At 38.0% G+C, this 13,328-nt stretch overlaps 1 pseudogene; it reads right to left on the bottom strand.

The window, feature by feature from the left end:
* Positions 1 to 12,154, bottom strand: part of LOC129880541 (THO complex subunit 2-like) — a 32,792-nt pseudogene extending 20,638 nt beyond the window's left edge.
* Positions 12,155 to 13,328: the final 1,174 nt, after the last annotated feature.

Raw genomic sequence — 13,328 nt, 5'->3', positions numbered from 1 at the left:
GAAATCTCGAGAAACAAAGGGATGTGTAGCCGCCGGAATCTGGCCTAAAACAATCTGGAAAACAATCTCATGCACCCAGCCAGTGTTCTGAAAGGCGAGCGCCATGTCGTCTTTGGCGAGAGGCGAGGTAAGGCGAGGCCTTGTCGCCTGTTCTCTTCGAGGTGAAGCGAGATCAAAATGGTGAGAAAAGGCGACAGAAAGGCGAGAGGCAACCAGGCGTGGCAAGGCGACAAAGGCGGACCTTTGTTTTGCGTTTTAAAAAAAACATTGATTTAATAATAAAAAGGAAATATTACGGTTTATTTGATGTTTTGGCAAACCTGCGGTCTCGTCTCTCCTTCGGGACAACCGACGACTCTTTTCTCTCTTTCGCATGAGTCGCGACTCTTCTTCAGTTCGCGCGGCATTAGCTGCTCAAGTCTCAACAGGTACGTTTTCAGTTCTTCAGTTCATCAATTTTTTTTCCTTCTTTTTTCTTCTTCAGTTCTTCTCCTCTTCTTCTTCCATATGCAGTCAGCACAGCAGCGTGCAATGTGCTCTTTTTCTAGTGCTTTATTTTTGTCTTATGAATTATTGAGTAATTCAAGTTCTAGACTTTAGTATCTACTATTAGTTTTTGAATAGAAATATTTGTTAATATATGTTATTGTTATTGAGATTTTGAATATTTATATATGCAATTCAATATTTTAAGATTTTGGTATTAATTGGCACCTCAATTCAAAACGACAAGCGCCTCGCCGTGAGGCGAGGCAGACCCTTGTCGCCTTTCGCCGTCCAAAACACTGCACCCGGCGCATGTAACAGGCGAGTTGCCTGAGCCAAAGGTCCTTCCAGCACATGACGGCGATTCTAGCGGTGGTGCTTTCTTGGGATTTTTATCTCCAAGAGTGTTCTCTACCATGTTGTGGTCTAGGATTTCGCAGAAGACCCACGGGAGAGAGACTAAGCAAAAACAACCCTAGCAATGGCCAAAAATTGAATACAGCACTAAATTTTCTTTCCTGGATTTTCTCACCAATGCTCTAATAGCATTGTGAGAAATAAAGACTTAGAAAATATTATTAAGACGAGTTAACTACACTATCACACTAAGCCTTATTTATAGACACTATATTACAATCTTATTCCTATTACTATTCTAACAATTCACATTGGTTACCAAAACAAAACATAAGAATTGTTTCTAGTCGTGAGTTCACGTGTGACTTCAGTGCTCTTGGATGAGGTGGGTCATTCCAACAAATCTTTCAGAAGGACCCAAATCTCATATTTGTAACACTTACTATTTTATTTATAACTTGAATAACAACAAATTATTCTAGTATTTTATGAGCATATATATACATGGCAGCATAAACAAAAAAATCAAACAAAATATGCAATCAACCTATACTTCTTGGCCATAGATGTAGTCAAATCAATCAAGTTACATTGCCCAAATCTGATGCGGATCCAACACTCACACCCAAATTGTGTTGGATTGAAATGAGCTGATTTTGAAGGATCCGAGCAACATAGCAAAAGATTCTCCAGCTTTTTATGTTGGAAGCTAAAAGATTCACTAGATGAGACTGAAATAGGCTCAAAACTAACTACCAGACACTACACAATAAGCACTTCACTTTCACAGATAACAATGAAACTCAATCATCAACTAAACCACCCCTCCTCCCGGAAAAAAAAAAGAGAGGAGGAATATTTGAATTGTCTTGAACCTACAAAAAATCTCAATGGTACAGCTTTTTCACTTCTGGTAAAACAGTTGTTATCGTTTGGTTATATCATTGATACACTAGGATTTTGTTAGCCTTGATGATTTATACTGCTCCCTCTGTCCTGATTTATGATGATTTATAATACTACCTATGTCCTAGTTTTTGTGACACTTTCATTTTAGTCAATCCCAAAGAGACTGACACTCTAATATTTAGTAATAATAGAACGTTAAACTTCCCATTTTACATAAAATGATCTATAGCCACATATATCTATGGACTGTTTGAGACCATAAGTTTCAAAATTCTTCCTTATATTCTTAAACTCCATGCTCAGTCAAACATCATCACATATATTGGGATGGAGCGAGTACTAGATATGTCGCCTGATAGTTTACACATATAAATATGTACCTACATGCATATACAGATATGTATTAGTTATATTTCTCTTTTTATAAACTTGGGACCAATTGTGAAATACCCATTTTCTGATAAAGAAGACACTCCCAAAGTCCTCAACATGCATCCATAATTATGCCATAGCATTGATCATACTTATCATATCAAATTGAACGACACCCTCAACACGAAGCAAAATACTCAAGCACATAAATCTTATTTGTTAGTCTTCTTAATTAGAAATAAAAACAAAATAAAAATCTTCATTCCCAAATGAAAGGATTCATAGATGCATCCAAAACATACTAACCGCCATGCATCTATAAAAATCTTCATTCCCAAAGTCCTCAACATGCATCCATAATTATGCCATAGCATTGATCATACTTATCATATCAAATTGAACGACACCCTCAACACGAAGCAAAATACTCAAGCACATAAATCTTATTTGTTAGTCTTCTTAATTAGAAATAAAAACAAAATAAAAATCTTCATTCCCAAATGAAAGGATTCATAGATGCATCCAAAACATACTAACCGCCACAGCAAAAAGACTCAATTAGCAAGCAATAAATATAAAACTTACAAAAAGAAAGGGACTTGTAAATCTCAGGGACCACTGATTGGCTGTGATTACAAGATAGTGGCCAAGTTACTTGCAAACAGACTGAAGAAGGTCATTGGCAAACTGGTCTCCAACTTTCAGAATACAACAACATAGCCAGTGAAATTCCACTATGTGGGATTTGGGGAGGATAGAGTGTACTCAGACCTTACCACTACCTCGTGGAGGTAGAGAGGTTGTTTCAACAAGACCCTCGGCTCAAGAGCATCAAACCAAGTAGAAGAAGAAGAAAAAAATGAAGAAAGCATAGCCATTAATAAGAAAAGCAATGTAAAGTCTACAAGAATGAAACAATAACAACAAAATAGTGCGATAATCAAAATACAATAAACAACATGTGGAAAGAACTAAAAGGGCACGACTAGTACTACGTACCCTTGGCTAACAAGCCTACACATATGCACGATAAAACAACACTTCACCTCTAGTAACCTTCTAACATAATACGCGATCTCCACTCCTTTTTATCTAGAGTCATGTCCTCGGTAATATGAAGTTGCACCATGTTTTGTCTAATCACATCTCCCCAATACTTCTTCGCATACCTCTACCCCTCGGCGTACCCCCTACAACCAGCCTCTTGCACCTCCTCAACGAGGTGTTAGCACGCCTCCTCACTAGGGCGTCAGCACGCCTCCTCTACAAATGCCCAAATCATCTCAGTCTCGTTTTCCTCCACTTTTCTGCCACACAAGCCACTCCTACTTTCTCTCAAATAACCTCAACCCTAATTTTGTTGCTCCTAGTATGCCCACACATCCATCTCAACATTCTGATCTCCACCACATGTGAGTTGTTGATTGGCCAACACTACACCCCATACAACAAGGAGTCAAGGACGATCTAAACACTACTCTGTAAAATTTACCCTTAAGTTTATGTGGTACCTTCTTATCATACAAAAATACAGAGGCAAGCCTCCATTTCATTCATGCAGCCCAATGCGATGTGTGACATCATTGTTGATGTCCCCATTACCCAGAGTACGGACCCAAGATACTTCGAACTTTCTCTCTTGGGAATAGTCTGTGTGGCAAGCCTTACTTCCACATTCGCTTCATCCAACGCAATATTGAATTTGCACACCAAATTTTTCATTTTGGTCCTGCTCGACCTGAACCCTTTGGGCTCCAAAGTCTATCTCCAAACCTCCAACCTAGCATTAACTTTGTCTCATGTCTCATCAATCAATATTACGTCGTTCGCGAGCTTTCAGAATGCCTTTGTTAAAAGCAAACAGAGTACACATGCAGTTCTAATAGCAAATGAGACCTTGGACTAGAGACTAAAATCAGGGGAGCCTGGAATCATGTGCAAGCTTGACATAAAGAAGGGTTTTGACAAATTGAGATGATCTTATCTAATTTCCATTTTGAAGAAGATGGGATTTAGCATTAAATGGGCTAGATGGATCAGATTCTACATCTCAACTTAAATACTCAGTATTAGTCAACGGAGAACCAGCTGAGTTCTTCACACCACAGAAAGAGATTAGAATGGGAGACTCTCCTTATTTTTGTTCATTTTAGCTATGGAGGGCTCAAGTGACTCTGACATGTTTGTTTATTAAAGTTTCCTCCAGCACTTGAAGTGCTCAAAAGCCTGTGTTGGTGTGACATCAGTCAAAATAGTACTAGGTTTTTTAGGTATAGATACACGACCTCTATTACCTAGTGGTATGAAGGTCTCCTCTTCTCCAATTATCTTTTTCCTTCTCACGGTCGTCGGAATCTCACACCAAATCGATAAATTAGAAAATATAATTGTCACTTTCTATCTCCACCTCTTCTAGAAATTTTGCTCCGTCGCCCTTAACTTTGAATCTAACAAAACATTGATGATTTTTAAGAGTTATTCCTCCTCTGTTTCAATCCAACTCCTAGACATCTCCTCGATCTACTTGAAGGTGGTTTGCGACCACAAGTGTAGAGGCAAAGCATAAATAAAGATTCATACCCATCTTCTTGTCACCTCTTCAAGCTAGCATCCAGCTGTGGGGGACCACCATTCTAGTGAAAATTTTGACTTCTTCCATCTCCACTCACCATTGATGAAATGCTTTGCTTCCTTTCTAGATGGAAGCTCGAACAGAGACTGAGAATCATTCATAACGTCTGCATCGATTCCATGAGATGACTTCCACATACTACTAACATATCTCCATACTTCATTCAAAGTTGGTGTTTCTTGGCTGAGGTCTAGAAATCTCCCCACAACATGTCTGCCAAGCACATCCTCTACTCTTAACTATAGAACTTCCAGGGAAGTTGATTTTGCAGTTGGTTATCTGCGGGATCAAGCCTTTTATTTCTTCTGCCGACCATTCATTGCCTCTAATGGCTTCAGCAAAAGAAGATTTGATCTGATGTTTTATAATAACTGCTTCTTTCTCGCCCCTTTCTAGGACCCTGATAAACCTTGTAATTTTGTGAGCTATTGCTAATCATCCAACATATAATCCAGTATGTGAGTTTTTTCATCTGTAGAAATAAGAAAATTGAAAGCAACTCAAATAATAAGTCATGGTATTGCATTTTTACTACTCCCTCCTTCCCAATTTATTCAAGTTAGTTTGGCTTGACCGTCCCAATTTATGTGAGTTAGTTTTACTTGACATGCAGTTTAAAAAAGAAATACGGACTTTTGAAGCTTGCGGTCTAAAATAAGTCATAGATGTTTGTGTGGCTATAAATCATTTCAATAAGGTTAAAATGGGCATTTTAAAGTTAAATTGTTACTAAATACAGGAATGTGTCATTTTATTTGGGAATGACTAAAAAAGAAAGTGAGTCATATAAATTGGGACAGAGAGAGCATTTGAGAACACCCTGAGGGTGAATATCACTTCAGATTTGTTTTATGTCTCAAAATTATCATATTTTATCATTTATCTATTTAGTTTTTTTTTTATTCATGAAGAAGTGATGTTTTAACTATAATACTAGTAAAGCTTATTGATTATTTTCTTTTGGTGAGGTAAATTGCATAGCATGATAGTAATATATTTAAGAAATTGTGATTCTTTTATTGTTTGAAGGTTAAGATGTTAGAGTTGTTTTGCATCTCATAATAACCTTTATATCATTGCATTATTTATACTTGTAAAATCATGTTAGAAGTTTAGTTTTTTATGTGTTTCTTGAATCATGTTTTTAAATTTTTTTAAACTATAAATATATTTGTAATTATTTATCCTGTTGTTATACTATTTTACTACAACAACAACAACATACCCAGAGAAAATCCTCGGGTGCATCAAACTCAAGTACAATAAAAAGAAAAAAATAGTGTGATAATCAGAACACAATAAATAACATATGACAATAACTACAAGGAACATTCGCAAGGCAAGACAACACTCCACCCCTACTAACCTTCTACCCCAATATGCGACCTCCACTCCTTTCTATCTAGAGTCATGTCCTCGATAATCTGAAGTTGCGTCACATTATATCTATCACCTCTCCCCAATATTTTTCGACCTACCTCTACCCCTCCGCGTACCCCCTACCAACAGCCTCTCACACCTCCTCATCGAGGCTTCAGCACACCTCCTCTTCATATGTCCAAACCATCTCAGTCTCGTTTTCCTCATCTTGTCCGACACAAAGGTCACTCCCACTTTCTCTCGTATAACCTCATTCTTAATATTGTCGCTCCTAATATATCCACACATCCATCTCAACATCCTCATCTTCGCAACATGCATCTTCTGAACATGTGAGTTCTTCACTTGCCAACAATCCACCCCCATACAACAAGAAAGGTCTAACTACCACCCTGTAGAACTTACCTTTAAGTTTAGGTGGCACCTTCTTATCACAAAAGACTCCAGAGACAAGCCTCCATTTTATCCATGCTGCCCCAATGCGATGTGTTACATCATCTTCAATGTCCCTACTACCTTGGATTACGAACCCAAGATACGTAAAACTCTCTCTTGGGGATAGTCTAGGTGGCAAGCCTTACTTCCACGCCCGCTTCATCTAACACCACACTAAATTTGCACTCCAAATATTTTGCTTTGGTCTTGCTCAACCTGAAACCTTTGGCCTCCAGAGTTTATCTCTGAACCTCTCTAATCTAGCATTAACTCTATCCCGAGTCTCATCAATCAATACTATGTCGTTCGCAAATAACACACAGTCCCACACCACGGAACCTCCTTCTAAATGGACCACGTCAACTCATCCATCACCAAGGCAAATAAGAAAGAGCTAAGAATTGATCCCTGGTGCAGCCCCATCTCAACTGGGAAGGGCTTCGAGTCTTATCCCACTGTTCTAACCGGAGTCTTGACTCCATCATACATGTCCTTTATCGCCCAAATATAAACCATCAGGATACCTCTAGCCTCCAAGCACCACCAAAGGACATCCCTCGGGACTTTGTCATAGGCCTTTTCAAGATCAATGAACATCATATGTAGATCTCTTTTCCTTTCCCTATACTATTATTTTACATTAAAAATTAAAAATTTACAGATTTGATGGGCTTACACCTCGCCTCAGGCCCCCACCTTTTGAAACACTGACCACAACTACATAAAACGACACAAGTGTATGCAGTTGCTAAAAATCCCAAGTGACATACTCGTTCCTTAAGGAAGAAGTACAACAAAAACCAGTAACATCATATGCAACAGAATATGTTCAAACTAGGGAGATAATAATGAGCAAGAAGAAACTACACATACAGGTGACCCCAAAATGATGCCAAAGACTGAAGCCAATCAGACAAATTAAGGCCGTCATCTTTCAGCTTCTCTCTCCCACTTTGTGCCAACCGTTCAATAACAACATATTCCAAAATATCATATTCCAACTGTTTCAAAAAATAAAATCAATAAGTTAAGTACAAATAAATCAGACTAATATCCAATTTTAAATTAAATAAACTCAAAATGTGATCTGACAAACTATTGTATATCTTTCATGGACAAGTCATAATAGTTTTTTTAAAAAAAGAATACAGAGCAGCTTATGACAAGCCATAATGGGAATGTAAAATATTGGCACAAAGTTCCTCGACAAAATGATAGTCAAGGCAAGATGCATGGCCAATGGTGTACAAATTTCTGTAACTTCTGCACAATCAGCAGTGATATGGGGACGTCTATAAGGAATCGGAATCCCTGGGAAGAAAACCAACCTTAGTGCCTTTGAGGGAGAAAAATTTTAAACAGTAAGGCTCTTGCTTGAATGTTGGCTAGATGAACCAGAAGATATATTTCCACAATTATATAGCATTGCAGTAAACCAGGAGCCAGCAATAAAAAATACTAGTAAACCGTATCGCTGACTTCGGCATTTCATTGGACATGTCTTATGGCGTTCAGGAATGCATTAAGAGTGCTGGGAAACTGAATGTCCAGAGGCATCCCTAAAAAAGTTCTGCAGAGCTATTCCTCTTAGCATAGCTAGGACTATGAGGGTGTTTGGGTGAGCTTAAAAGCTGGTCAAACCTGCTTTTAAGCATTTTTTAACTTAATTTGGTGTTTGCGTAATATTTAAAATGCTTTGAAGTTAGGTGCATTTAAGCCAAAATAAGCGAGAAGATGTAGTTAGTCACCCTCGACTTATTATTTTTTTACTTAACAGCTTTTTTAGTTTGCCAAAAAAAATTACTTTATTATCCCTTAAATATCTTATAAACCCCAAATACCCTCCCCTCATAGAAACCCTAAGTAGGACTCTTTTCAATTCAAAATTCTTGACTCATTTTTCTCCGGGAGTCTTTCTCCGGAGAAGGTAACTTTCTTTAAATACGTCGTAATTTCTTCCTCGTCTTTGAGATAGAAGTAAGCGTGCAGTAAAGAAAACCTTAAAGTCTTCCATTGATTTTGCTTCTTTCATGTATTTGTTCTCACAATTCAAATTCATGTTATTTATATGTGATTTTTTTTATAGTATTGGAGTATATTTTTTATTTATAAAAGTCAAATTATACCATAATAGTCATTTAAAAAATAATTAATATTTATTCAAAGTTATCAGAGCAGTTTATAATTTAAAAGTGAATTGAGATAACATCATTTACAAGAGTAAGATTACTCTAACTATATAAATTTCTAAGACATTTGGTCTGTCAGGGAACTGTTGGGAGTTGAAATGCCATCAAAGCATCTACATTTCCTTTCAGTCCAAATACACTAAAAGTCACATAGGAGCTACCAATTGTTGAAACCTAATTTTATCCCTCTTTTTCTCTATATAATATTTTGGCTCTATAATTTATGCTAAGCCAACAAGGTTACTAGTTTCAAAAAAAAAATGCAAAGCCAACATATTATGTTATCACTACTACTCTAGTATTATTTTCCTTTCACATTGTGCTATATTGTTCAGGAATATTAAAGAAATAATTTTAAAATTACTGCTTTTAGCACACCTAAATATTTATCTCATATTTAAGTTATTTCTTTAGTTTAGTTCATACATTTATTTTATTTTGCACCGACTTATTAATTAATGATCTACTTATTTCCTATTTACTCTCTTTGAATTAATTTGTTACTTTAGTTATTTATTAATCATTTTATAAAAGCCCAAATCAAATAAATTGAGAAGTAGGTAAAAGACCAGTCCATTTATACTAACACCACTAGGCGCCCATTTTATTTATATCACCAGACCAAACCCACTTCCCATTTGACCTATCCGGAAAACCCAAATACCACCTCACTCTGGCCCAACCAAACTAACCAGTCAGCCCAAAACTATCACCAAACCCATCCATACGACTCGAAGATCTGCTAGACCAATTCAAACCCAGCTGAATCTCAGCCATCCATCAAATCCCATTCAATGGCCCGCGTTTCCCTATCCTTTTATATAAAAAAATCTCATCAAAGCAAAACCTTATTTCCTAAACCTAGTCTCTCAACCTCCCCCCACCCCCCTGCCTACCCCCACCCCCATCCCAAAAAAAATATGGCCCTACCCCAGTCTATATTGCCTCTCCCTATTTTCCCAAACCTCTATTTCCTCTTTCCTTCTTCATTTATGATATTAGCAGACCTTTCCATAGAGGAACCAATACAGGATACGATTTTCCCCTCCTTTTCATTTCCAACCATACACCACCTTCGCCATCTTGGTAACTGGAATATCACCCTGGTATGATACACATCTTTCCTTTTACAGAGAATTCAACGCCGGCCTGGACGAACGAAGATACGAGAATGCATGGATGTAAGATTTTGAAGTTCAGGGCCTCCACGCAACCACCAAAGCCCACCAGATATGAATTAGTTAAAACATCAAAGTCAATAACAGTAGTCCTCTTTAAACTTAGGATTTTGATCAATGTCAAAAACATAAGAAAGATTAACTAGCTACAAAACTGCTGACAACACCCAACTTAATTATCATACTGCTTAACATAACATTTAAGATCTTCTAACAGACAGAAGACATGCAATGACCAAGCAGCAGCAGCAACAATATACCCAGTGTAATTCCAAAAGTGGGGTCTGGGGAGGGTGATGTGTACACAGCCTTGCCCCTACCTTGTCGAGGTAGAGAGGTTGTTTCCGATAGACCCTCGGAACATGCAATGACCAAGCACACATGAGAAAGAGATACATAAAGAGAAGTAGGAGCAGAAATGGGAGAAGAAACAACGACTAGACCTGAGTCAGATACTTAAAAGCGTCTACAACAGGTGTAATCATATCTCTGTAAGCCTCAATCTGCACAGATGAATTGCATGTTATATACCTAAAGTTACAACCTTAAATCTTGCAGGACTTGAAAAACACAGGCCGATAGGCACCAATTAAATGATACCTGGTGAACAATTGTTCGCAAGACTGTCATTGGGTTGGCATGAGCAAGTTTGGCAACCATTCGACCAAGCTGCTTTAGATTTTCTTTTGCAAGGCGCTTCAGGATCCTCCTAGTGTCCAACTGTCACACAAAGTAATATTGCAATTAACACAGAGACATGACAACAAAATAAAATGCACTATTTCTAGACATCAGAATTACACCTTTGCTGTTTGCCTTGCAGCCAAAAGCATTGGAAATTGGTCATCATCTTTCTCCCATTAACCATACAAACGATAACGCACCTAAAGCAACTAATTTTTTATCAGACCAAATAGCAGCAAAGGCTGTAACATGAAGGTTAAAATCTTAAACCAACCTCATACGGAAGGAGATTCATTAGTTCCCAGATCTCTAGTCCAACTGCAGGATTTGCTGGTATCAACTGTAAGGAAGGAAACAGGCATCCTCCTAATGCTTCTTCAATTCTTGACCTAGCATCCTTCAGGTGCATTCGAGGAGTTCGATCTCCAATGGTAACAGTTTGGGAGATAAAGCCTGCCTCACCACTAGTGACAAGCTCATGTGCACAAATGTAGTAACCTCTCAATACTCTGCATACCTGATTATCCCAAAATCAGAAATATTAATCTTAGGAAATATTTCAAATACTTACATTAGAGTCCTAGTAAATAAGCAAAAGTTAAGTCATAGCATAAACAAGAAGTCATATTATCATCAAATCAGGGGCACCAAACCTTCTGTAGCAATAATGTATCTCGATAAAGATGAGGTCCCACAGAAGAAAGCGTCTCAAAAAGCTCTTTTCGAAGATTGATATAAGATCTATTGCTTGATGAATTTGCCACTTCCATAGAGTTGTCAGTGACAACTCCAGGAAGTGAACCTAAAAGTTGCATCTTGCAAACAAGGTCATTCGGTTCAGATATTGATTTTTCAATGAGCCTGATCACATGAATGAAAATAGAAGTATCAGCCAGCAAGATTAATAGGAAGGACAAATGGCAAATATAAAGAAACAATTATTTTTGATGTTTAATAGGAAGCCCATAACTCCCTTAACAGACATTTAATATCTCCTAATTTTCTACCCAATTCCACTGGTGTACTAGCTTCTTCACCAACTTTCTCTAATTACCCTCATCTAATTCCCTAACATTCCAAGAAATAATTTAGGTTCTCATTGATCACCAATTGATGGCCTTCTCCCCTTCCTCAATTCACTTCTTGGTTCCCCTCCCTTATACATTACATCAAAGATTAAATTTCTAACTTCATTTGGAACTAGTTGAGTTCTATTGCTAACCATTGGTATCCCCCTCCTTTGATAAAGCTTCTGGAATAGTACTTCTGCATCCTTCTCCAAACCATCAAACAGTCTGCATTGCTTGCTCAATTTGATGATGTTATCTTGTACCCAGGTAGAGGCACCAGCCTCCACTTCCTTGATACACTCACTGGAATCATATTGAATTGGTGTTGGTTACTCCAAAAGAATTATTTGGCTTTGCGAGAGGTCCCCTGTGTTCTCCTTGTTTCCACCTGTGTCAGCCATGTCCAACTCTGAGATCAGAATCTCTGAGGCTAAGGTCGCCCCCACCACAAAATTCACCTACCCCTTCTTCATGTGTATTTCAGAGCTTCCTTTGATGATAAGATCTCTGTTTCATCACCATAACTGGCACTTGAGAAAAATCTCTCCTCCGCGACATTTCCAAGAGTTAAATGAACTCTTTCTATGAAAGGCTCATCAACTAAAGGAGCTCCCTTACATTCCATGTGACCAGCTTGACTTTCATTAGTTAGTTAGGGATAGAATTCTCCCTCTGGATCTTGATTCTCAATCTTTGAAGTTTACATCGAAAAACAAGTTCCTCGCCTCTTTTGGGACAGTGCTCTTTGTAACTGAAGTCACTGCCTTCAAGCAGTTCCCGTTACCTTCTCCCCTTCTTTTATCCAATTTTGACAATAATAAAAAGGCTTCCTTCTTACAGCCTTTGAAGTCCACTCCAAATTGTTGGCCAAGTTTGAACATGTTGTCCTGTACCCATGCATTAGCATTAGCTGCATAATTTTCTTCTTCATCACCATTGTAAACTTGTAAAGGCTCTGGGTCTGCATACATGACCAGAAGAGAATCTGAAAAATCAGTCTCTGTAGCATCATCATCATGGACCAAACTGGTCTACTTATCGTGCTCTTGGCCCCCATATTTTTGTATGGTGTATTGCTCCTTTTCCTCGGTTCCTTAACCATTGTGTCTTCACTTTCGGCTCTTTTATCACTTAGCTCCGTCTCGCTTTCAAAAAGAACAAAATTCTCATGAACTTCTTCTTTTCTTTGAGGTGTGATAAGTTCTGTGAAAGACTCACAAAAAAGCCTTTTGTTTTGGTTTGGGCTTAAGTGAATTAAATCAGCATCAGCCGTAATGTAGGAGGGATTGGCCTTTTTGGTTGAGAGTCCACTACTTAAAAGCCCACTAAGACCTTTGTCTCTTGAAACCCTTCCATCTATTGACAGCTGTACTCCACAGGTCCCCACTGCACTATTCAAATTTTGGGCTAGCCCCATATCCTCCACATGTTTATCTTTCCCCATAAGTACTTCTTCCATGTAAGTATCAAAAGATGAGACACCTTTCCCTACTTTTTCCTTACCTTTTCCATGCAAAGGTCTGAAAAGACCTTATTTCACAGCTAGACCCTACCTCCTCCTTCTCCGGCTCCCTTTTCCGATAAGATGCCGGTTCTTCACACCAGATTGGTAGTGAGGAGGTCAGATTTTCATCTG

Source organism: Solanum dulcamara, chromosome 2, assembly GCF_947179165.1.
Source record: "Solanum dulcamara chromosome 2, daSolDulc1.2, whole genome shotgun sequence".
Classification (NCBI taxonomy): Eukaryota; Viridiplantae; Streptophyta; class Magnoliopsida; order Solanales; family Solanaceae; genus Solanum; species Solanum dulcamara.
Note: the sequence above shows the minus strand (reverse complement) of the source record. Positions and strands in the feature narration are given on the sequence as shown.